This window comes from Callithrix jacchus, chromosome 21 (assembly GCF_049354715.1).
Source record: "Callithrix jacchus isolate 240 chromosome 21, calJac240_pri, whole genome shotgun sequence".
In the NCBI taxonomy this organism is placed as follows: domain Eukaryota; kingdom Metazoa; phylum Chordata; class Mammalia; order Primates; family Cebidae; genus Callithrix; species Callithrix jacchus.
Window position 1 is genome coordinate 7,448,906 of NC_133522.1, and position 25,495 is coordinate 7,474,400.

At 37.5% G+C, this 25,495-nt stretch overlaps 1 protein-coding gene and 1 non-coding gene across 5 annotated transcripts in view; both read right to left on the reverse strand.

Annotated features, from left to right (window-relative positions):
* The window catches only part of HTR1F (5-hydroxytryptamine receptor 1F), a 147,069-nt gene that overhangs the window by 33,729 nt on the left and 87,845 nt on the right, over positions 1 to 25,495 (reverse strand). The gene's annotated exons all lie outside the window — the stretch shown is intronic.
* Positions 18,482 to 18,607, reverse strand: LOC118150008 (U6atac minor spliceosomal RNA). The gene has a single exon (XR_004737777.1). It is a non-coding gene; the product is annotated as a U6atac minor spliceosomal RNA (small nuclear RNA).

Here is a 25,495-nt window from a genome sequence, read left to right on the forward strand (position 1 = left end):
TAATCAGTTAAAATGGCACAACTGAAATTCAACACAGGTTCTGTAGGCTTCCAACCCATAATCTTTCCCTACTCACAAAATCCTATTAAAGTCAGGTTCCTTTGGCTTCTGCTATTCCTAGAACAACCTAGACTACTTCAGTTTTGAGAATTACTGTCTAAAGAAGCAATGCTTCTTCCCTTTATAAACCATCCAGGCAGCTACTATTTTCTGATACTTAACAATGACTGCTTCTTGTGATTTATTAGGATGTTTTCCAAACTGCATGTTAGTAACCACTCACGGGGTAAATGAAGGCTCATCGAGTAGTGAAAAGGCAGCTGTTCTCAATTTGCTGGCTGCCACTGGAATCTCCAGTGACCTTTAAAAATGTTGATGCCCGCTTTTCAACCCCACAAATTCTAATTTAATTGATAGGGGTATGACATAGGTGTTGGATTTTAAAACCCTACCTAGGTGATTTTAATGTGTAGCCAGGCTGAGAACTTCTGTTTTTTAAGGATCAAGGTGAGAATGTATTTCCATAAAGAAGTAAAAGAAATAATGTTAGCATTTATTTAACAAGCCCCCTTTTTTTTGGATAGGTGCTGAATTTTAGGATTTTTCAGATGGAAAACAAACAAAGTTTGATGTGGTTTTCTATATAAATGATATTTGTGTTTACTTGGGGAACCTGTGTAAAATATGTACTTATTTCATCAGTTACGTTACTGAGTCATTCTTAATCTGTAAAATACATAATCCTCAAAAGAAAGTATGGTGGTCTCACACTGCATGCCAGTGTAGGTTTCATTATTACACTAAGAAATCCACAGTCGAACCTGCATGAGCTATCCCTAAGTCAATGTATCAAATCCTTTCGGCAATGCACTTTTCCACCTCATATTTGTCTCTCTTATGGTGACATTGTGGAAGGTCTGATAGAGTGAATTTAAGGGAAGTACCACTTTCTTGATGTAACTGCAGTAGTTTTCAATCCGTTCTTTAATTTTGGATGCTAATTTTTTTCTAATTGGCAAAATTGAAGAAAAAGAGGCTCAATTAGATTTGTACGAGAAATAATGTACTAAAATACTAAAGTAACAAAGTGACCATATGATGAGTTGAAAACACAAAGTGCTCCAATTGCCAGGCTTTGGCAATGAACAGATGTAGGAAGCAACTGAGAATTTGGATATTATAAAGAGGGCAAACATTTATGGTGTACTTGTTGCCTTATACGTCACAGTCTCATTAAACCCCTGATAATACTAGAATTTAGGCACTATTACTATTCCAACCATACAAATGGGAGAATTGAGTCTCAGAGGGTAGGTTTTGAACTCCGTCTATTTCTAGAGCTTGTGCTGCTAACCATCATATGTTATTGCCATCCTCAAAATGGTAATATTTTCAGCTTGAGTGACTAAGGAATTGATTACATCAAGTAACATAGATATGTAACTCAAGTCAATGAAAAGTTCCTGAGCTGGGCATCCAGATAATGAGTTTATGATTAGACGTGTTTAATTTGGGTGCAGGGATTTGACCTTAAGGAAATGCTCATCAGTTAGTTGACAATACGGGTCTGACAATCACTAGAAAGTTCAGAAACGGAGAAGATGAGTACCAATGCACGGAAGTGGTGGTTAAGAAAGTGGCAGTGGATAAACTGAGGGAGAAAATATAAAGTAAGGAGAGCTTTAACATAGGATCCTGTGGGAACACCTCTAATTGCGAAGCAGATAAGGCACAATTGGATTGGCAAGACAGAGCCTTTTATACACACCTTCCCAAATTGCCCTGACTGCCATTGTATCTAGTGCCTCCAGGGCTGGAATTACTACGGAAAGTTATTTATCAGAGAGTCTGATGCTGAGAGAGAACGGAACCTGCCTGTCACAGTTACTAGATATAGTGAACAGCAGGAGAAACTTAGTAAAAAAGTATGAACCACCCAGATCTGAAGAAGTTGCTGTTCTGAAACAAGTTGGAGCGACGTGATTCTGCTGAGCTTGCACTTAATGTAACCTCGAAGCAGTGGAAAGGCTCTGAAGATGATGATTATGTCTCAAGGAAATGCACGCATGAGGAGGACGAATGGACTGATGACGACCTGGTAGAATCTCTCTAAAGTGAAGGTCAGTGGTCAATGCTAACTAATCAAGAGAAGTAGGAAGCATATCAAACGTTTAACTTTATTTTAAAAGCATAATGTGAAAACATAAAATATATTAACCTATTTGTTTTTCCCCCCTTTCACAGTAACTTTATGTAAAATAAAACATCTTCAAAAGAGCTAGAAAAAAAAATCACAGAAACCAAGGGAAGAGACATTTTAAGAAAGGAATGGATAGCAGTGCCAAATGCAGAAGAACCGGACTAGGATCAACTGTGGGTAAATGGATACTGGATTTGGCTGTTAGAAAGTCATTAGTAATCTTCTAAAGAATGATTTTAATATCCTTGTAGGGCTAAAACAGAGACTAGGCTAGCTTCCTGAGTGAACGAAGAGTGTTTGTTTAGAACTAGCTGATGTTTGTGGAGTGCTTCCTATAAGCCATGCACATTTTACATGTTTTTAATAAGCTAAAACCCTACTTGCGGATTCCGTGTGCTCGAGGGCATACAGCACTAAAGAGAGAAAATAGTTCTCTAAGCTAATGGAACAATTAAACTGAAACAACAACAAAATAGAAAACACCCAAAGAGTAAGGATAGGAAGGATCTGAACAGCACAATTTTCCACCTCGGTCTAATTTATATTTAAAACACCAGCAACTGCAGAATGCACATGAGATATTTAAGAAAATCTTAAATATCTGGAAACTGAACAACATACATCTAAATAATCCATGACTCAAGTAAGAAATTACAAAAAAAATTTAAAATATTTTTAACTGAATGATAATAAAAATACTATATGTCAAAACTTGGGAGACAACTAAACTACTCTTAAGGAAAATTAGAACTTATTATTAATATTAGAAATCAATGACCTAAGGTTTTAGCCTGATAAACTAGAAAGAGGAGAAAAAAGTAAATCCAAGTGGGAGAAATAACATAATAAAGGAAGAGCTGCCATCAAAGACATAAAAAATAGATAAAAGAAAAAAGGCCAAAGATGTTTCTTTGAAAAGATCAACAAAGGTAATAGAATTCTAAATACATTGATTAAAATAAAAGAACCATATCAGCAATATCATAAATGGGCTTTCTACACATATCATATGGATACTAAAAGGATGAAAAGAGAGTATTATGAACACTAATGTTGACAAATTAGGCAATTTAGATAAAATGAACAAATTCCCTGAAAGACGCAAAGTACTAAAGTTTACTGAAAAAAAAAGTAGAGAAGCTGAGAAACCTTATTTAATTAGTCATTAAATGCCTATCCACCAATAAAACTCTGATTCCATATGGCTTCACTGGTAAATTCTATCAAATAGTTAAAAAGAAGCAATATAAATTTAATACAAATGCTTTTATTAAATAGAAGAGAAGAAATATTTTCAACTAATTTTCTGATTTCATGACTATCCTGAGACCGAAACCAGACAAAGACACAAAAAACAGAGACAAAAAAAGATCCACTCTTCCCATGATATTAAATGTTAAAATTCTTACCAAAATGTTAACAGTGGAATTCTGCAATATTCATAAAGGATAACACATCCTGAACAAGTCAGATTCATCTCAGGAATGCAGTTACCTAATCAGTATAATTTAACATATTAAGAGAATGAAAGAGAAAAACAATGATATTATTTCACTGGAATCAGAAAAAAATCCACCTGACCAAATTCAACATCTATTCATGATAAAAACTCTTAGAAAAGTAGGAATAGAAAGAAACTTCCTCCATCTGATAAGAGGCATTTATAAAAAATCTGCACCTAACATAATGTTTCCTTGTGAAAGTCTTTTTTTTTTTGAGACAGAGTCTTACTCTGTCACCAGGCGCCAGGCTGGAGTGCAGTGGCACAATCTCGGCTCACTGCAACCTCCGCCTCCTGGGTTCAAGCAATTCTCCTGCCTCAGCCTCCTGAGTAGCTGGGACTACAGGTGCGTGCCACCACGCCCAGCTAATTTTTGTATTTTTAGTAGATCTTGTGAAAGTCTTAATGGCACTCTTCTAAGATTGGGAAGATTTATCACTTCTGTTCAGTATTGTATGCCATAGAGGTGGCAAAAAATGCAAGAGAAAATAGTTCAAGAGAATCAGAAAAAAAAAAAAAAAAACATGCCTCCATTTGGAAACGATGCATCTATTTACCTTGAATATTTACAGAAATCTAAAAATCAACTATTAGAGTAAGTGAATTTTACCAAGTTGGAGGATACAATGTTAACAAAAATCAGTTGTAGTTTTATATAATAGCATCAAATAACTGGTGTGAAATGAAACTTTTAAAAGTCACATCTAAGAACACTAAAATCCTAAAGTACTTGGGAATTAATTTTGCAAAAGATATGCAAACCATCTGCTCTGAAAATTGCAGCACATAGTTGAGGGAAATGTAAAGACCTAAGTAAATGGAAGGTATATATTTAAAGACTCAGTATAATTAAACTGTTAATTTTCCCCAATTTATCCATAGATTCCACATAGTCGCATTCAAAATTCAAGTGGGGTTGTCTTTAGACATTATGCTTGATATCTCCGATAGAATGGAATGCAAAAACTTGCAGTCTGAAATCACAGAGATCATATATAACCTGAATGCACTCGCAGTCCGCAGTATTGCAGTGGAAGTATAAGCAGTTGTTAGTGTTTTCCCAGTTTTGAAGGTTGGCTGTTGGATGGGAAGATTTGAGAGAGCGGAGGCTTCTGAAAGCAGAACTAATGTGAAAGTTGCAGTAACAGGACAAAATCAGTTTTGTTAGACCTAGACAAAACAGGGGCAGGAAGGACAGAGGGAGAGCAGATATCTGAGATAAGAACTTGTTTCCATGGGCTGTCTAAATGCCCTTAATGCATTTCCTGCTTTGACGGGGCCTATCACCAGACGTTACTTAGGACTGTATTAATTCAGACGCAGTGTTCTCAGAGAACACTGGTCCGGTAATGACATCTCCACCAATGAACTGACAGCAACTCTGACTTTGAACCTCTGAAACCAATGAAATCTGTTTCTAAGCAGGGTATATAAATCTTTTTTTTTGGTAATAAAAGCTCCACTTTCCGCTTCCCATACCAAATGCACTGATGGCTTGCCATTTCATGCTTTCCACATTATAATTATTCTTTGTATTCTTAAGTAAACTCAACATATTTAGAAAGAATCTTTTTTACACCATCCTTTTTCTTAAAAGTTGACACTAACTTTATTAAGGTCTAAGATAAATCTGTAAACAAATGACATCAGGGCATCCTGATCAACTGAAGGACCAGGAGGAGTCAAGACTTGTTACGTAAAAATAAAGTGTTGAAAGAAAAAAAGAAAAGATGGTTTTAGAGTACCAGATTTTGAAATTAGGTTTTCAGTGGATTTGACGGGTGTGATACGGAAGTCCAAGATAGAAGCTGTGAGAGGATAAAATTGAATATATACAAAAGTTGTTTGCTATGGCTTGCATATGGTTTATTTGTTTACACCAAATTTCACGTTGAAATTCTATTTTTAGTTTGGTAGTGTTGGGAAGTGGGGCCTACTGGGACATGTTTGGGTCATGTGGGCAGATCTTTTTTTTTTTTTTGAGATGGAGTCTTGCTCTGTCGCCAGGCTGGAGTGCAGTGGCGCGATCTCGGCTCACTGCAACCTCCACCTCCTAAGTTCAAGCGATTCTTCTGCCTCCGCCTCCCAAGTAGCTGGGACCACAAGCGCATGCCACTATGCCCGGCTAATTTTTTTTTGTATTTTTAGTAGAGACGGGGTTTCACCATGTTGGCCAGGATGGTCTTGATCTCTTGACCTCGTGATCTGCCCACCTCGGCCTCCCACAGTGGCAGATCTTTTATAAATTGCCTGGAGCCATTCTTGAAGCAGTGAAAGAGTTCTTGCTTTTGCAAGAGTAGATGGGTTCTCAAGGGAATGAATTAGTTCCTAAAGCTACGGTGCTCCGTAAGTTTGGTTCCTCCTCATAGATACCTGCTTCCCCGTTGACTTACTCTGGTGTGTTTTGAGGTAAGAAGCTGGTGAGTTGACATTGTCTTATGTTTTGAATTCCCAAGGGCTCGCACAGAAAATGAAGACTTATTGAAGCCCATGACTTCTGATATTCAGGTCAGTAGATGGGAAGTAGAGTGGTTACAGGAAGGGGATGTAAAAGGAGATGATGTGGGTTTCAAGAGCGGGGGATTTTGGAGTCCTAGTGAGAAGGCAAAGCTCTGGAAGAGGCAAGAGGAAAGAAAAAGACTGTCAGCCATCCCTTCTGCATTCCAGAAATAAAAAAAGAGTGATAATTGTGGTTTTATGTGAACTTTATAATCCGACATTCAGCTGTTTGCTTTCTCAATGTCACTTATTTTCCTAACACCTACATCAGACTTAAGGAAATTTGTATTCCTTTAAAAAGCCTGTGTTTTTGAAGGAGTCCTCTTCTCCCAAGGACTGGGAAGAAGAGGCTTTGATTCATACCTTACAAACAGCTTTTCTTGATATGCAGAGTCAGGCTTTCAAGCTGCTGCTATTAGAAACTGAGCTGTCAGAAGTAGAGGCACTTAAGTAATTAATAACTTCCTAATTTGTAAGACAGTGTTAGAAACTACCCTAAAGGATCTATACTCTACTTGGCAATACAATGAACTTCTATCAGTGTGTGTGTGTGTGCGCGCGTGTGTGTGTGTGTATGTGTGTGTATGAGTGTGTATGCGTGTGTGTGTATGTGTGTGTGTGTGTGTGTGTACAAACTCCTTTGGCTTTGAAGAACAAATGGACGTACACACTTTATCAAATTCAAGTCTAGTTTCAGAATTGTTTTAAAAACTGGAGGGTGTAGATTCCAAGAATTTATTCATCTCTTGTAAATTTTCTAGTTTGTGTGCATGGAGATTTCCATAGATGGAATGAGTATTTTCAGTCAAATGAATGAACTTGTGTGTAAATCTCCTAATGGGTAGTAAACAGCCTTACTATTAAGATCTCTGGCTGTCCTGAATCCCCAAACAAAACATTTAAGTTGTTTATGCTTCATGATTTAATGTATGAAATGAACGAAATTATGGATTGTTGTGCTCCCAAGTTCACTCTAGCTCTTATTTTATATTTTATAATTTACCAGGAGTGTGGAGGTTGCGGTGAGCTGAGATTGCACCATTGCACTCAGGCCTGGGTAACATGAGTGAAACTCTGTCTCAAAAAAAAAAAAAAAAATTTACCATCTTATAAATCTTTTGCTGAAATGGTGGTCAGAAACATCACAGATTTTAACTCTAGTCTGTGATATCTTACTGGAGTGTTATAAAAATTATCTTTTTCGAATTCATTTATTAAAAGATGAAATCTTATATTATGTAATGTGGTCAATAACTGGATGATAACTTTTTTTTTTTTTTTTTGAAATGGAGTTTTGCTCTTGTTACCCAGGCTGGAGTGCAATGGTGCAATCTGGGCTCACTGCAACCTCCGCCTCCTGGGTTCAGACAATTCTCCTGCCTCAGCCTCCCGAGTAGCTGGGAGTGCAGGCGTGCGCCACCATGCCCAACTAATTTTTGTGTTTTTTTTAGAAGACACGGGTTTCACCATGTTGACCAGCATGGTCTTGATCTCTTGACCTCGTGATCCACCCGCCTCCCAAAGTGCTGGGATTAGAGGCGTAAGCCACTGCACCCAGCCAATGATAACTTTTTAAAAAAGATAAATCCTAAAGCAGTCATGGAGACTCAGGTGGCTCAGAAGAAGAAAGCAAAGTTGTTAACCTTTGAAATGAAAATTGTATTCCATAGTGCCATTTACAATTTTTTATATTTATTTGCTTAATTTCTTATATTAAGAACTTACTGTAAAAGACCAAAAGCTTAATTTTAGCACACTGAATGCAGAATTGTATTCTTTTAGAAAATTATTCTTGTGTAAAACTTATCAAATATAAATATATTATCTGGGATATGGGATAGACTGAAGACCTCAGGAAACATTGAAAAAATCCTAAAAATAAGCCTGGTATGGTGGCTTACACCTGCTATCCCAGCACTTTGAGAGGCCCAGGTGGGCGGATCACTCGAGGTCAGGAGTTCAGGACCAGCATGACCAACATGGTGAAAACCCATCTCCACAAAATAGAAAAAATTAGTTAGGCATGATGGTGGATGTCTGTAATCCCAGCTACTTAGGAGGCTGACGCAGGATAATCTCTGGGACCCCGAACGTGGAGGCTGCAGTAAGCCGAGATTGTGCCACTGCACTTCAATCTGGGTGACAGAGTGAGACTCCATGTAAAAGAAAAAAAAATCCTAAAAATGTGAGGAAATGTTATTAAGCCAAATTTTTTCAGAGAAAATAATTTAATTGTCCAAAGCATTTCACTTGCAGCCCATTAAATAAACTTCCAATACAGAGATGTTGAAAAAATTCTCTCTTAATTTTATGATTTCAGAATATTTTTCAACAAAATGGAAAATTAATGAAATACTGACATAGTTTGCTTTTAGATTATTCTCTCACTTTAAATTTTGAGTACATGAAAGAAAATTTTAACCCAGTTAGGATTTTCAAGTAGTTGATTTCAAATTTTGGATGTAGGTCTTTTGGTTGAGTGAAGCAGTTTCATGTAGTGGAAGACTGTCATTTTCTTCTTTGTTTCTTATTAAGCGGAAGATTTTTTTTTTTTTTTTTTTTTTTTGAGGCGGGGTTTCGCTCTTGTTTCCCAGGCTGGAGTGCAATGGTGCGATCTCGGCTCACCGCAATTCTCCCGCCTCAGCCTCCTGAGTAGCTGGGATTACAGGCACGCGCCACCATGCCCAGCTAATTTTTTGTATCTTTAGTAGAGACAGGGTTTCACCATGTTGACCTGGATGGTCTCGATCTCTTGACCTCGTGATCCACCCGCCTCGGCCTCCCAAAGTGCTGGGATTACAAGCTTGAGCCACCGCGCCCGGCCTCAAGCGGAAGATCTTTAATGAGGATAGGATATTGCAGGAGCCTCAGCCTGGTGGAATTATTTAGGTAAAAACTGGGGAAAATGGAGATACGTTGCCTGCTCTCCTTTGAGAGGAAAGAGTGAAAGTGACTCTTAAGCAGCACTCAGTGCAGCGCAGAGTCACCAACACTGGGGGCTGTTGATGGGAGACAACGCTGTGGGTATGGAGGAAGTAGGATGCTACCCACACTCCCTCTCCTTTCTCTCTTAATTTCTGGGTCCTTGTTAGTACTTCTCATGTTGTTGTCTCTGCCTTTAGAGTCGAGCTTTTGCGAAGCTAACAGTCAAGAACCAGAGGTAGTGGCTCATGTCTGTAATCCCAGCACTTTGGGAGGCCAAGTCAGGAGGATCACTTGAGTCCAGGCACTCAAGACCAGCCTGGGCAATGTAGGGAAACCTTGTTTCTACAACAAACAAAGAAAATTAGGTGGGTCTGGTGGTGCGGGGCTGTGGTTCCAGATACTTGAGAGGCTGAGGTGGGAGGATCACTTGAGCCAGAAGGTTAAGGCTGCAGTGAGCTGTGACGGTGCCACTGCACTCTAGCCTGGGTGACAAAGTGTCCCCAAATGAAAACCAAAGTAGTTAAGAACATGAGCTTTAAATTCAAACACTCTGAATTTTTAATCCAACTCTGTACCTCTTAGGCTGTGAGGGAAATTGCTTAGCTTCCCTCTTGGGGCGATGTGAAGATTGAAAGAGATAGAGCATTGCAAAGTGCTTCATTCTTATATTTGGTTTCTTAGAGACAGGTCTTCGAATGAAAACTCGCGTGGAAGTGATTGTTGAAGTCATCTTGGGAGAAACCAACAAAGGAGTCAGAGACGAAGTCAAGCAAAGGTGTGATTTCTTGTAAAGTCCCACTGAGGATAGTTTCTGCAGGACCCTAAATAGCACCTTAGAATAGTCCTGATGGGGCTTCATGGCTGCACCAGCCAGTCATTAGCTTTTGCCTTAAGATAAGGAAATTAAAACTCCCAAGTACTTTTGGTTCTTTTTACAGAGACAAAACAGTTCCAGGTGGTCAAGGGCAGTCCTCCATAGAGAGTCACAGATGTGGACTGTTGGGGTGGGAACAGAGGGTGGGTATCAGTGGTAGGGCAGGATTAAAGTGGAACACCAACAGTGTCTGGCAATGTTAAACTCTTAGCATGTGTTAACCCTATCTTTCACATTATCTTTCTCTTTCATTCATTCTCTGTTATTGTTATTTCACTACTGTTTTTTTGATATGCTTTGATTAATAGTTACAGCTCAGGGGTTCAAGTAGGTCACGATAGCTCACTGATGAATAGTTTGTGGATTAGAAAGAAGTATGGAGAGAAAGTCTGGGAATGTGGACAAAAGATCCATCAGCTATTATGAAGTGACATACCACAGGAAGAGTTACCCCAGGGACTGGAAAAGCTGACCAATGGAAATTTAGGGTGGCAATATAGAAAAGAATGGCAGTGGAATACATGTGTAGGCTGATCCCAGGAAGTCTGGTCTTCTCATTATAGGCTAGGAAGTACCTTGGTAGAGCATGCTACTGCCCATGACTTTAAAACAGCTGGAATGGAATTACTCTCTTTATGTGTTGGTTTAAAGAAAGACTGTGACACAGTATGCAGTCATTAAAAAGAATGACGGAGCTATTTGACTTGGAGGGATTTCCAGAAGGTCTTATTCACTTACAGAGTGAAAACCTGAGATGTGTAAAAGTGTGTAATATAATTCCATTCTTGTAACATAATTATGTTGTAATTCTGTATCAGCAGTATGTATAGCATGTAAATAAGTGTATATGTATAGGTATGTATGTAAACAAATAGTAGTAGAAGTTCATATATACATAGTGGTAAGTATGTGCTAGACACTATTCTGAATATTTTACATATATGATTCATTTGTTTAATCCTCACCAAGTCTATAAAGGGCAAAAATCCTCAATAAAGTACTGGCAAGCTGAATCCAGAAGCACATATAAAAGTTTATTCACCATGATCAAGTAGGCTTCATCCTAGGGATACAAGGTTGGTACAACATACACAAATCAATAAATATGATTCATCACATAAACAGAACTAAAAAAAATTCACATGATTGTCTTTCGGTAGATGAAGAAAAGGATTTTGATGAAATTGAATATCCTTTCATGTTAGAAACTCTCAGTAAACTAGATACTGAAATGACATACCTCAAAATAATAAGAGCCACCTATGACAAACCCACAGCCAACATCATACCAAATGCACGAAAGCTAGAAGCATTCCCCTTGAAAACCAGCACAAGACAAGGATGGCTTCTCTTACCACTCCTACTCAACATAGTACTAGAAGTCCTAGGCAGAGCAATTAGGCAAGAGAGAGAGACAGAGGGCATCAGCTAGGAAGGGAGGAAGTCAGACTAGCCCTGTCTGCAGATGACATGATTCTTTATCTAGAAAACCCCAAAGTCTAAGCCCAAAAACTTCGTAAGCTGATAAACAACTTCAGAAAAGTCTCAGGACACAAAATCAATGTGTAAAGGTCACTAGCATTCCTATGCAAGAGCAACAGCCAAGCTGAGAGTCAAGTCAGAAAGGCAGTCCCATTCTCAATTGCCATACAGGATAAAATACCTAGGATTACAGCTAACGAGGGAGATGAACCATCTCTACAAGTAGAACTACAAACCAGTGCTCAAAGAAATCAGAGATGATACGAACAAATGAGAAAACATTTCATGCTCATGGGTAGAAAGACTCAATTATTAAACTGGCCATACTGCCCAAAGTAATTTATATATCCAATGCTAGTCCTATCAATCTACCGATGACATTCTTCAAAGAACTAGAAAAAAACTATTTAAAATTCACATGGAGCCCAAAAAAGCCCAAATAGCCATGACAATCCTAAGCAAAAAGAGCAAAGCTGGAGGCATGACATTACCTGATGTCAAACTATCCTACAAGGCTACAGTAACCAAAACAGCATGGTACTGGTATAAGAACAGACACAATAGACCAATGGAACTGAGTAGACAGCCCAGAAATAAGCCTACACATCTACAACTGTCTGATCTTTCACAAAGCCAACAAAAACTATCAATGGGGAAGGAAACCCTTATTCAAAAAATATTTCTGGAATAACTGGCTACCCATATGCAGAAAATTGGATCTATAAAGCATGTACTATTATTACTATTTCCAATACAGAGAAATTAAGTGAATTGTTCAAGGTTAAACAGTTAGTAAATTTTGAAGATGATTTTTATCTGAAAATAGGTAAAACCAGATATAAGTAATCTGGTTGCCTTACATGTTGTATAGTGGCTTGTATACAGTTATATCACTACGGAGCCAGCAACAGAAGGAGGCTCTGCCCTGAGGAAGAACTTCAGAGCTGTTTTGCTGAGAACCAGTGCATTTTCTCAACGAGTGACATGCCAGGTGCTGTGTGCTTTCTGTTCTTGACTGATGATAGTTAACATTTATGATATAGTTTCAAATGGTTAAAGAAAGAGTCTTGAATCTTCCCAACACAAAGAAATGATAATGGTTTGAGGTTATGGATATGCTAATTACCTTGATTTGATCATTACACATTGTATATGTGTATGGATATGTCTATCACACTGTACTCCATAAACATGTACAATTATAGCATGTGTATCAAAAAAAGCATGTTATATTTTAAGTTAAAATATTCATGACCTTCTGGAAATTGTCTTGAACATAAACTATACAATAAACCATTATATTTTGCCTTGGTGGCTAATATCAAACAAAAAGCAAATTCTTATGATAAATTATAATCCACTCCTCACATGAAAGGATGTAAGGTAAATCCAATCAATATACTTAAAAACTAGATGCTCTGTCATTTTAAATTTTGATATAGGCTGTTAACACAACAAACAGAATTGTGTTCTGATAGGTTAAATGATTTAATCTGAATTTTAATGATTCACCCCCAACCTTTAGCAACAAACATCTACTTTTAGGTCATCAACAAATATGAAATATAAGCTAACTTTTTCAGTTATAATAAAACACTGAGTCATGTATATAATATGTAGGATTACATTAAAGGCCAAGTATTGAACTTTAGGGGGTACAATATGAGATGGTAAGATAGTAAATTAAAACCTCAAGAAAGGATAATCAGAAAGAAAGAAGAGAAGGAAGAGGACATAGTATCTTAGTTAGAAAAAGTATATATTTAAAAAAGCTTTTATGTTAGGTTCAGGTATGCAGGTTTGTTATATATGTACTCTCATCATGTGGGTTTGTTGTACAGATTATTTTGTCACCGAGTACTCAATAATTATTTTTGCTGCTCCTTTCCCTCCTCTCACCCTCCACCTTCAAGTAGGCCCCATTGTGTGTTCTTCCTCTTGTTGTGTCCATGTGTGTCATCATTTAACTTCCACTTATAAGTGAGAACATGTGATATTTGGTTTTCTTTTTGATATAGGCTGTTTTTTAATCTTTCAGAAACACCTTTTATGTTGCTTTCCAATAACTACTCCTCTCAAAATTTACCTTATTGTGGCTGACCGCAGTGGCTTATGTCTGTAATACCAGCACTTTGGGAGGCTGAGGTGGGTGGATCACGATGTCAGCAGTTCAAGACCAGCCTGCAACCCTGTCTCTACTAAAAATACAAATATTAGCTGGGCATGGTGGTGCATGCCTGTAGTCCCAGCTATTCAAGAGGTTGAGGCAAGAGAATCGCTTGAACCGGGACCCAGGAGGTGGAGGACCCGGGAGGTGGAGGTTGCAGTGGACCGAGATCATGCCATTGCACTTCAGCTTGCGCTATAAAGCAAGACTCTGTCTCAAAAAAAGAGTTTCTTTACTGTTTTCCATGTCATATATTTTTCTCATATTATTATTATTTTTAAAGTAGGTGCCATATCTTAAATCCTGGGGGGCATGCAGAATATTTTTCTTAAATAAAGTGGGTAAAGGACACCCTTTTCAACAAATGGTGCTGGGATAATTGGCTAGCCACATGTAGGTGAATAAAACTTGATTCTCATCTCTCACCTTACACAAAAATCAACTCACGATGAATTAAGGACTTAAATCTAATACTTGAAACTATGAAAATTCTAGAAGATAACATTGGAAAGACCCTTCTAGACATTGGCTTAGGCAAAGATTTTATGACTGAGAACCCAAAAGCAAATGCAATAAAAACAAAGATAAATCGCTGGGACTTAAATTAATTGAAGTAAAGATCTTTTGCAAAGCAAAAAGAACAGTCAGCAGAGTAAACAGACAGCCCACAGAGTGGGAAAAAGTCTTCACAATCTATACATCTGACAAAGGACTAATATCCAGAACGTGGAAAACTCTAAAGACTTTTCCAGAAAGTTCCTAGAACTGATAAAGAATTCAGCAACGTTTCCAGATACAAAATTATACAAAAAAAAAAAAAAAAATGTACACGCATGTTTGTAGCAGCACTATTCACAACTGCAATAATGTGGAGCTACACAAATGCTCATCAATTAATGAGTGTAATGGTGAGACCCCGTCTCTACTGAAAATACAAACAATCAGCTGGGCGCAGTGGCTCAAGCCTGTAATCCCAGCCCTTTGGGAGGCCGAGGCGGGTGGATCACGAGGTCAAGAGATCGAGACCATCCTGGTCAACATGGTGAAACCCCATCTCTACTAAAAATACAAAAAATTAGCTGGACATGGTGGCGCGTGCCTGTAATCCCAGCTACTCAGGAGGCTGAGGCAGGAGAATTGCCTGAACCCAGGAGGCGGAGGTTGCGGTGAGCCGAGATTGTGCCATTGCACTCCAGCCTGGGCAACAAGAGCGAAACTCCGTCTCAAAAAAAAAAAAAAAAAAATTAATGAGTGTAGAAAGAAACTGTGAGATATATATGTGATGGAATACTACTCAACCATAAAAAGGAATGAATTAATCACATTCAGAGAGACCTGGATGAGACTGGAGACTATTATTCTATGTGAAGTAACTCAGGAATGGAAAACCAAACATCCTATGTTCTCACTCATAAGTGGGAGCTAAGCTATGAGGATACAAAGGCGTAAGAATGGCAGAATGGACTTTGGGAACTCAGGGGAAAGGGTGGGAAGGAGGTGAGGGATAAAAGACTACAAATAGAGTGCAGTATATACTGCTCAGGTGATGGGTCCTCTGTCTTCTGGAATAGTGTCAATGGGATTGGTAGCAACTCTTCTTTGAATGTCTGGTAGAGTTCAGCTGTGAATCCATCTGGTCTTGGACATTTTTGTTGTAGTTGGTAATTCTTTAATTACCATTTCAATCTCTCTGCTTGTTATTGGTCTGTTCAGGGTATCTAATTCTTCCTGATTGAAGCTAGAAGGTTTGTATCTTTCCAAGAATTAATCCATCTCTTCTAGGTTTTCTAGTTTATGCACCTAAATGTGTTCATAGTAGCCTTTAATGACCCTTTTTATTTCTGTGATGTCAGTTGTAACATCTCCTATTTCATTTCTTATTGACCTTATTTAGATTTTCTCTATTCTTTTCTTGCTAACAATCTATCAATTTTACTTATCTTTTCAAAGACCAGCTTCTCGTTTCATTTATCTTTTGCATTTTTTTGTTTCATTTTCATTTACTTCTGCTCTGATCTTGGTTACTTCCATTCTTCTGCTGGGGTTGGGTTTGGTTTATTCTTGTTTTTCTAGTTCCTTGAGGTGTGACCTTAGATGGTCTGTTTGTGCTCTTTCATACTTTTTGATGTAGGCATTTAGGGCTATGAACTTTCCTCTTGGCATTGCCTTGGCTGTGTCCCAGAAGTTTTGATAAGTTTTATCACTACTTTCATTCAATTTGAAGAATATTTAAATTTTCATCTTGATTTCATTTTTAACCCAATGATCATTAAGGGGCAGGTTATTTAATTTCCATGTATTTGCATGGTTTTGGAGGTTCCTTTTGGAGTTTATTTTCAGTTTTATTATACTGTGGTCTGAGGGATTGCTGGATAGAATTTCAGTTTCCTTAAAATTATTGAGACTCATTTTGTGGCCCATCATGTGGTCTGTCTTGGATAAAGTTCCATGTGCTGTTGAAAAGAATGTATATTTGCAGTTGTTGGAAGGAATGCTCTCTATATATCTGTTAAGTCCATTTATTCCAGCGTACAGTTTATATCCATTTTTTCTTTCTTGACTTTCTGTCTTAATGATCTGTCTAGTGCTGTCAGTGGATTATTGAAATTCCTCACTGTTATTGTGTTGCTATCTAATTTCTTAGGTCTATTAGTAAATACCTTATAAACTCAGGAGCTCCAGTGTTAGGTGCATATATGTTTAGCATTGTGGTATTTTTCTGTTGGACAAGACATTTTACCATTATATACTGTCCCTCTTTGTCTCTTTTAACCATTGCTACTTTAAATTTTGTTTTGTCTGATAATAATAAGAGCTACTGCTACTTGCTTTTGGTGTCCATTTCCATGAAATGCCTTTTTTCACTGCTTCCTTTAAGTTTATGTGAGTCCTTAACTGTTAGGTGAGTCTCCTGAAGGTAGCAGATAGTTGGTTGGTGAGTTCTTATCCATCCTGGAGTTCTGTGTCTTTTAAGTGGAGAATTTAGGCAATTTGCATTCAATGTTAGCATTGAGATGTGAGGTACTATTCCATTCATCATGCTATTTGTTGCCTGTGTACCTTTTTTGCTTGTTTGTTTTTACTTTTTAACATGTATTTTTGTTTTGTAGGTCCTGTGTGATTTATGCTTTAAAGAGGTTCTTTTTTCATGTGTTTCCAAGATTTGTTTCAAGTTTTAGAGCTCCTTTTAGCAGTTCTTGTAGTGGTGGCTTGGTAATGGTGAATTCTCTGATCATTTGTCTGAAAAATGCTGTATCTTTTCTTCATGTATAATGCTTAGTTTCACTGGATGCAAAATTCTTGTCTGATAATTGTTTTGTTTGAGGAGGCTGGAGATAGGGCTCTAATCCCTTCTAGGTTGTAAGGTTTCTGCTGAGAAATCTGCTGTTAATCTGATAAGTTTTCCTTCATAGGTTACTTGGTGCTTTTGTCTCACTGCTCTTAAGATTCTTTCCTTTGTCTTAACTCTAGATAACCTGATAACAATGTGGTTAGGCAATAATCTTTTTGTGAGGAGTTTTCCAGATGTTCTTTGTGCTTCTTATATATGGATTTCGAGGTCTCTAGAAGACTAGGGAAGTTTTCCCTGATTATTCTCCCAAATTTGTTATCCAAACTTTTTGACTTCTCTTCTTTCTCAGGAACACCAATTATTCTTAGGTTTGGTCATTTAACATATTCCCGGACTTCTTGAAGGGTTTGTTCATATTTCCTCATTCTTTTTTGTTTGTGTTTTTGGACTGGGTTATTCCAAAGACCTTGTCTTTGAGCTCTGAGTTTCTTTCTTCTACTTGTTCAATTCTATTGCTGAGACGTTCTAGAGCATTTTGCATTTCTATTAGTGTGTCCAATGTTTCCTGAAGTTTTAATTTTTTTCTTTATGCTATCTATTTCTTTGAATATTTCTTCCTTTGCTTTTTGTATCATTTTTTTTGTATTTCCTTGCACTGGGCTTTTCCTTTCTCCGGTGCTTCCTTTATTAGCTTAGTAACTAACCTCCTGAATTCTTTTTTTAGATAAATCAGTTATTTCCTCCTGGTTTGGATTCACTACCGGTGAGCGAGTGTGATTCTTTTGGGGGTGTTAAAGAGCCTTGTTTTGTCATATTACCAGAGTTGATATTCTGGTTCCCTCTCATTTGGGTAGGCTCTGTCAGAGAGAAGGTATAGGCCTGAAGGCTGTTGTTCAGATTCTTTTGTCCCACAGCATGTTCCCTTGATGTAGTAGGCTCTCTATTTTCCTATGGATGTGGCTTCCTGAGAGCCGAGCTGCAGTGATCATTATTTCTCTTCTGGGTCTAGCCAGACTCAGAATAATTTCCATTTATTGGGATGGTTTTAAGAAATTTTTAAGGTCTTGACTTCTATTTTTATTGTTCTGTGGTTCAAGAGTATGTTTAGCACGATTTCTGTTCTTTTGGATTTGCTGAGGATTGTTTTACGTCTGATTGTGTGTTCAATTTTAGCATATGGGCCATGTAGTAATGGGAAGAATTTACATCTGTTGTTTTTGGGTGGAGAGCTCTGTAGAAGCCTGTGAGATCCCTTTGGTCCAACGTTGAGTTCAGGTCCTAAATATCTTCGTTAACTTTCTGCCACAATGATCTGTCTAATACTGTCAGTGGAGTGTTGAAGTCTCCCAGTGTTATTGTGTGGTAGTCTAAGTCTCTTTGCGGATCTCTAAGAACTTGCTTTAGAATCTGGGCACTTCTGTCTTGGGCACATATATATTTATGATAGTTAGATCTTCTTGTTGAATTGAACCCTTTACCATTATGTAATGCCCTTCTTCGTCTTTTTTTATCTTTGTTGGTTTCGAGTCTGTTTTGTCTGTAAAAAATGATGGTTAGATGCCACAAAATAGGTGTCAATGCCTTAACCATTTGTGTCTTGTCATGCCTGAGGGCCTCCTTCATCCTTGTCAAGGAGAGTGCTAACCTTTTCTCCTTTCATGTAACACAGAAAAAGTTTCAAGTTGCAATTGGTGCCAAAGAATTTGGGATTAAAAACTTCCTTGAATTTGTCAAGAAGAGAGAAAACGTATACTTAGGAGAGTAACATCAATACATATATGAAGAATAAGAAGGAATAAGTTTAGATATTTAAACAGTTAAAAGAATATTTAATACAGAAAATTATTATAGACAACATAGGATAGAATTTTGGTAGGAGGTATGGTACAGATTTTTGTCTGTATTAAGTATAGATTAATCTGTTAATCAGTTAACGTGTATTAATGAAATAATAATAAAAAGAAAAGACCATAGAGTCTGCTTAAAGAAAGCTGGATAGCATACCCTTTTGTCATTTTCCTGTTTCTCCCACCGAAGACCTGCATGCCAGGGTAATGGCTGGAGCACTAGCAGCTTTTGGATCAATGGAGAGACCTTGAAAATAGGATCATGAATGGAGGAAGAGAGCAGAAGGCTAGGAGCCTGGGGTTCTGAAGACACTATGGCACCGTCACTTTAAGACTCGGTTTCAAGCTCAGCTTCTTTACATTAAAACAAACAAACAAACAAACTACTATCATGTTTTAGCAAATTTTTTATTTCTGTTTTATGCAGCTGAACTTATTCTTTTTGATAAAGCTAATTTTGCATCTCCAAGCCCCTTGAATTTCTACGAAGTGTTTGTCACTAGTACGTTCCAAAGGGAAAGAGAATGGGAAACTAATCTCATGCCCTGTCTTTTAAACACATATCAGTGAGTCATTTTGCTTCTATATGAAGCAGAGGAAGCATATCCTGAGCACTTATCGAGTTGACTTTTTCACCATTAATGGAAGTACGTGTGATCATGAAGAAAGATTCTGTAATTAGATACCGACCAGAGGTATACTGAAGCACATTGGCTAGCTTACACTGCGGTGACAAACCACCAAAATTTCAGTAGTTTCAGCAGCACGACTTATTTCCTGTTCACTGTACATGTTCAACATGATATGACTGCAGGTTCTTTTCCATATAGTCACTCCACGCCATATGCTCTCTCCTTTGCATAGCAGGGGAAGAATAGGCTCGAAAGCTGGGCACGAGTATTTACCACTGGTGACTCTCATATTCCCTTACATCTCGTTTGCTAGAATTGGTTGCATGAGCATGACTAACTCCAGCAAAGGAAGCAGCATAGGCTTCCTCATTCACAGAAGCAGGAAAGAGCTGGGTGTTCAAGAACATTAATAATATCTACTGCTCCACTAAAATGTAAAATAATTTGTGCAAGTACTTTCAATACTCAATAATGTTTTTATCTTTTGTGAAACTAATTTCTTTAGAGAAGTTTTATCTAAAAGAACAAAACAAACCGTTTCCAAATAAGAATTCCTACAAGATTAATCTCTCTTTGGCAGCTGAAAGACCCTTTAACTGAGAAATAACAAGTCTCTTTGTTTAAGAAACAGAAGAGCACTAAATCTTAAAGATTCACAAACACCCACATGAGTTTATTCATCCATTCATCCTGTAGACACTGATTTAGCATCTGCTAAGTACAGTTCTGATGAGACCTATTGAAATTAAAATGCAGAGTGCCAGATTTAAAAAGGGGAAATGGACATGACTCTAAATATTTGTAAAATTCTCTCTCTAAATAGAATTTTATACAAAACACAGAAACAGCATTATAATCTTCATATACATTTGTGTTACTGGATAGTTCTTGGAAACTAATTACATTATTACGATTAAAAATACCACAGTGATATTAATCGCAATTGGGAAACTTTTAACAGAATCTATCTAAGAAAACGCATCAGAATCCCTGGGAATAAGGTACTGAGAAGACTTCCTTGATAAGCTGACTCTAGCTAGCTTGACACACATTTTGTAATAATAACTTAGAAATATGGTACTTTTCCACAAAATAGAAAACTCACTGGTTTTTAATTTAAGAGATATCAATCTACTTTTGTTTTTGTGTTTTCCTACATGGTATTTATTGAACTATTCTACATAAAGTATCAGTGTACCAGAATTTCTTATGACAGATTAATAGCAATGTAAGGCAACATTTCAAATAACAATTTGAATAAAATCTCTGATCAGAAACTTCTCAACAGATAGGTTGCCAGCTACATGTTTATGTTCTATATGTGTTGGTAAAGCACTTCTGAAAAGATTTAAAAAGGTATTTTTCCCAATTCTGATTATTTTCTTAGGACAGATGACTTGAAATGTCAATATTAGTTTAAAGGGTAAAAACATAAATTGAAAAGAATCCATTCAACATATATTTTCAAATTGTTTCCAGACAGAAAATTATATTAATTTGTACTCCAACATATAATGAATCTACTGATGGCTCTTTATTTTTGTTAAAAACTTTATCAAAAATTATTCTTCTTTTGCTATTCCATTGCTTTCATCGTGAAAAGGTATTTCTCTATCCATAAACCATGTTATTACTTACGTGTATTTCATTCTAGTATTATGATTTTGTTTTCCTCTATTGCCTTCAATCTATTTAAGTAGTATTTACTTTATTCCTTTCAGGTGTAGGTTTGTGAGAGCAATGACATTCCTCTACACCTTTTAAACAAGAGTCTGTCTCATGGTAGATACTGTGTGAATATTTCTAGAATAAACGGGGACTATGGTGGTTTTTACCTTTAGAACATCTCATGAATTTTATATGTCTTAATGTGATTTTTCAAATCAGTTTCATTTTAGACAAAATTTTTATTTTTTAATTATGAAAACACAGTTATGTTAACTTCATATCTTTTGGTGTGTTTAAACATACATCCAACAAAAGACTAATATTCACAATCAACAAGGAACTAAAAAAAATTAGCAAAAAAACAAACAATCCTACTAAAAAGTGGGCTAAGGACATGAATAGACAATTCTCGAAAAAAGATATACAAATGGCCAACGAACATAAAAAAACATTCAACATCATTAATTATCAGGAAAATGTGAATCAAAACCACAATGCAATGTCACCTTGCTTTTGCAAGAATGACCAATAATAAAAAAAAATAGATGTTGGCATGGATGTGGTAAAAAGGGAACACTTTTACATGTTGGTGGGAATGTAAACTAGTACAACCACTATGGAAAACAGTGTGGAGATTCCTTAAAGAACTAAAAGTAGAACTACCATTTGATCCAGCAATCCCACTCCTAGGTATCTACCCAGAGCAAAATAAGTCATTATATGAAAAAGACACTTGGCCACACGTTTATGGAGGCACAATTGGCAACTGCAAACTATGGAAGCAGCCCAAATGTCCATCAATTAACAAGTGGCTAAAGAAAATCTGGTGTATGTATATATATATATATTCCATGTAATACTTCTCAGCCATGAGAAGTAACAAAATAATGGCATTTGCAGCAATCTGGATGGAACTGGAGACCATTATTCTAAGTGAAGTAACTCAGGAATGAGAAACCAAACATCATATGTTCTCCTTCATAAGTGGGAGCTGAGCTATGAGGATGTAACGGCATAAGAAAGATACAATGAACTCTGGGGACTTGGGGGAATGGGTGAGATGTGGGTGAGGAATGAACGACTACACACTGGGTGCAGTGTACACTGCTTGGTTGATAGGTGCACCAAAATCGCAGAAATCACCACTAAAGAACTCAGTCATGTGACCAAACACCACCTGTTCCCCCAAAGCCTGTTGAAATAAAGAAAATGAAAGAAAAAAGTAAAAAAAAAAAAATCATTAACTACAGTTCAGTTTGGTAGGCAGCATTATTTATCAGGAGTCTGTCAACAAGAATGGACGTTTATTTCAAAATTGAATGTGAGGAAACATTATAAAATTATTCCCTTTCTTTGCTCTATAGCAATTATAGAAATATTTATCATAATAGTCCTAGAATGACTTGTTTAATGGTATTATTTCTAGCTTTCTAAAAGTGCTTGCTTTTTACAATAAATACAGTTTGATATCAGTACAGATAAAGGAGGCCAGGCAAGTTTCACGAAAGGCCTTATACCTAAAAAAGCTTCAATTAGGCCGGGCGTGGTGGCTCACGCCTGTAATCCCAGCACTTTGGGAGGCCGAGGCAGGTGGATCACGAGGTCTAGAGACCGAGACCATCCTGGTCAACATGGTGAAACCCCGTCTCTACTAAAATACAAAAAAAAAAAAAAAAAAAAAAATTAGCTGGGCATGGTGGCGCGTGCCTGTAGTCCCAGCTACTCGGGAGGCTGAGGCAGGAGGATTGCTTGAACCCAGGAGGCGGAGGTTGAGGTGAGCCGAGATCGCACCATTGCACTCCAGCCTGGGTAACAAGAGTGAAACTCCGTCTTAAAACAAAAAAAACCACTTCAATTAATGTTAGTTTCAGGAGATCAGTTTTCAAAACTTACTTGATAGCTTTAACCTTTGGTATTTTCCCCCTGAATTAAATATTGGAACATTTGCCTTCCCAAGTAACAATTTAGCATTTCATTTTATTTTATTTTCTCTTTTTACTGTAAAATAAAGCACAATACAATAATATATAGCTCAGTTAATCCTTCTAATGTGAATGTTCTTGCAACCATTATCCAGGTCAAGAAATGGAACCTGGCCTGCCATCCCAAAGCCCCCCCGTCTCCTGATTCCGGTTACCTTCATTTTTCCTCCAACAGGAATAATTGTCTTAACTTGAATCAATATTTTATGTCTGTGTTCCCTGCAATTTCTCATGCAAATGTGCCTTCATACGTACCATAATTTAGTCTTCAAAACATTCTACTTCAAAGCTTTAAAAAATGTTGTCTTTGTGCCAATTTCTCCAAAGAAAGATTAGAATGATAGTTTCCAATTTGTTGCTAAAAAAAGTCTTTAGAAAAGGTTACACCTTTGAGTGCTCCTTGAATGGAATTTACATTGCTCTCACATTCACACAAAGCATAAGACAAACTGTAATAACGTTCTTTAGAAGAAATTCATTTCCAAAATGTTTCAATGACAGTCAGTACTGTCCAAGGTGGTGTCCAACCTTTCTACAATTTATTCTGATAGCAATTATGCCTTTGGGCAAGCTGCACAAAGTTTTTGTTGCTACTAAACAACCTATATATGCATGAGAAAAAAAGAAAAAAATATATTTTAAAAATCAAGGGGCAATAAAAATGTCAGTGAAAAAAGGTTTTGAGTAGAGAAGTTGGATAAGTCTAAGCCAACAATTAATGTAAATGGCACCAATTTCTTTTTCTTTGTATTTTTTTTTTAGATAAACTTTTTTTTTGTTGTTTGAGATGGGTTCTCATTCTGTTATTGAAACTGGAGTGGCACTGGTGTGATCATAGCTCACTGTAGCCTTGAACTCCTGGGCTCATGAAATCCTCTTGCTTCAGCCTCCTGCACGGCTGGGACTACAAAAGTGTATCACTAAGCTTGACTACTTTTCACGACTACTTTTCACATTTTTTTAAAAGACATGGGGTCTTGCTATGTTGCTCAGGCTGGTTTCAAACTCCTGGCCTCAAGCTGTCCTCCCACCTTGGCCTCCCTAGTTGGGGTAATAGGTGTGAGCCACCATACCAGGCCTGGACAAACACTTTTATTGAAGAACAAAACTATATTGAAGAACACATAATTTATAACTGCACTGCTTTTATGAATTTTTATAAAGGGAAAATATTACAAATCATTCCTCAGATCAGGCTGTAGGACACTATGAGTAGTCAAAATGGTAAGTATTCCTACGTCTCTTCGAAAACATTATCACTCCAATCTCTGTAAAACATAACTACTATACTAACTTCCATCAATCTAGATTAGCTTACTTGTATGAAAAATGTGGTAATGTACTACAATGTGTATGCATTCTATTGTGCTTGGGTTCTTTTCTTTTTTTAAATTGAGACGGAGTTTCGCTCTTGTTACCCAGGCTGGAGTGCAATGGCGTGATCTCGGCTCACCAGAACCTCCGCTTCCTGGGTTCAGGCAATTCTTCCTCAGCCTCCTGAGTAGCTGAGATTACAGGTGCACACCACCATGCCCAGCTAATTTTTTGTATCTTTAGTAGAGACGGGGTTTCACCATGTTGACCAGGATGGTCGCGATCTCTTGACCTTGTGATCCACCTGCCTCGGCCTCCCAAAGTGCTGGGATTACAGGCTTGAGCCACCGCACCCGGCCGGGTTCTTTTGCTCAACATTTTGATAGTGACTTTCACATTGTTGCTTGCAATAGTAGTGCTTCTTGCTGTGTAGTGTTGCATGGTATGACTACACCATGGTTTATTTCTTCATTTTATTACTGATGGACATTTCAGTTGTGTTCAGTTTTTGCTTCATTAAAAATAATGCTACTTAGGAGCCTTCTTCTATTTTTCTGTACATATTTCTGTTGAGTAAATAGCAATGAAATTCCTTCATGAAAGAGTATTGAGTGGGGCCGGGCGCGGTGGCTCAGGCCTGTAATCCCAGCACTTTGGGAGGTCGAGGCAGGTGGATCACGAGGTCAAGAGATCGAGACCATCCTGGTCAACATGGTGAAACCCCGTCTCTACTAAAACTATAAAAAAATTAGCTGGGAACGGTGGTGCGTGCCTGTAATCCCAGCTACTCAGAAGGCTGAGGCAGGAGAATTGCCTGAACCCAGGAGGCGGAGGTTGTGGTGAGCCGAGATCGCGCCATTGCACTCCAGCCTGGGTAACAAGAGCGAAACTCCGTCTCAAAAAAAAAAAAAAAAAAAAAAAAGTATTGAGTGGCCAAATTAGTGCTAAACCGTTTTCCAAAGAATTTAAATTTTTTTACAGTCTCGTCAGTGAAGTGTCCGATTTCCACTTGCTTGCCATGCTCATGAACACTTGGAACTGTTAGCCTTCTGAATTTCAGCTTTTTTGTTAGGTGTGCAGTGGTATCTCACGGTGCTTTTGGCGTGTCTTTC